Source organism: Acipenser ruthenus, chromosome 16 (genome assembly GCF_902713425.1).
Source record: "Acipenser ruthenus chromosome 16, fAciRut3.2 maternal haplotype, whole genome shotgun sequence".
Lineage (NCBI taxonomy): Eukaryota > Metazoa > Chordata > Actinopteri > Acipenseriformes > Acipenseridae > Acipenser > Acipenser ruthenus.
In genome coordinates this window covers 679,110-680,459 of record NC_081204.1, presented here as the reverse complement: position 1 = coordinate 680,459, position 1,350 = coordinate 679,110, and positions in this window count along the sequence as shown.

Below are 1,350 nucleotides of genomic sequence, written 5' to 3'. Positions count from 1 at the left end.
TCCAAGGTAAATCTGTCTATATCAGTTCTATTTATAGTTTTTCTTTGTCTGTAGTTACACAGTGTAAACGCGTCCCGCTGACATGCGGAACCCCATTCAGTTTGTTTACGGCTTTAACCTTTGTCAGTATCGTTCTCACTGTATTGGAAAGCGTTAACACATCCGTCATAATACCATTTTGCAGGTAAGTTGACGGTTAGATTGGTCCTGTGGATTTTGAATGCGATCTTGCTATTCGTTATCAATAGGGAATTCCAGAGCCAGTGGCTGGACAGCACTATGCAGGACAGAGATTGGTTTTGATTGTCCAGACTGGAGGGGTACAGGAAACTCAATAATACCAGTGATGTCGTTTTTATTGCTACAGTGACACACTCCTGTAATGAAACTTTAGTGGTTGGGTCTGCATTTTCTTTTCAGAGATGAATATAAGACCCCTATTGCCTAGCGGTTTGACCTGTTCCAGGTTTTAATACAAGCTCGGTTAGCCAGTGTTGAGGTAACACGCTGAGGTGTGTTATTAAACTCATAGTGAAACCAGGAATGGATCAGACTGCTATGCAATGGGAGTCTTATTTCCATCCCTCCTTTTGCATCCACATCACTGCTATCCCTGACATTTAGGAACCGACTGGAAGTCTTTATTGAACATGCATTTTATGCAATGTGTCAGTCTGGCTCTTGTGCTCTCGCACTGGATTTTCTCTGGGGTGACTCTGTGACTCCTCAACGCTAACTCAGCACAGATAACACAACTGGAGCTGGAAACAGTGGAAATGCAACGGTACAAACAAGTTTACACCCAGGGCACTCCTCACAAACCGCACACAGGACTGCAAGCTCTAGTTTGGATTGCCATAGGCTGTTCTTGCAACGTGTGTCTGCTTATGGCAAAACTGCAAAAGTGTCCCCTTACACTAAAACCAGCATTCTGAAACACATTTGGTCTGAACGCTGGTCTACTTTTCTAGTGTTTTCCTGTAGCTGACTTGTACAGCAGTTTCTTACAGCTTTCCTTAAGAATTTGTGATCGAGTCATAACAGTTACTTCTAAAAATAGAATGCAGGGGGGAGGGGGGAGGGGACGGAGGGCTTCCGTTTAGGGAAGGTTAATCAGAACTCTGCATTGCCCTGAATCACCCTTCACTCACTGAACCAGCAGACTCTCTCTTCTGGGAATGAACCCCCTCACACCACTCTGCACTTCAGATACCAGGATTGACAACCCCGGCTTTGAAAATACTGAGACTCTGCACTCCGGATTCAATCTGAGTGAGCTGGAGCACTAGAAGCAGGGTTTTTTTATGCTGAAATCTGTTTCACGTGGATGTGGAGTCCTCATACCTGCAG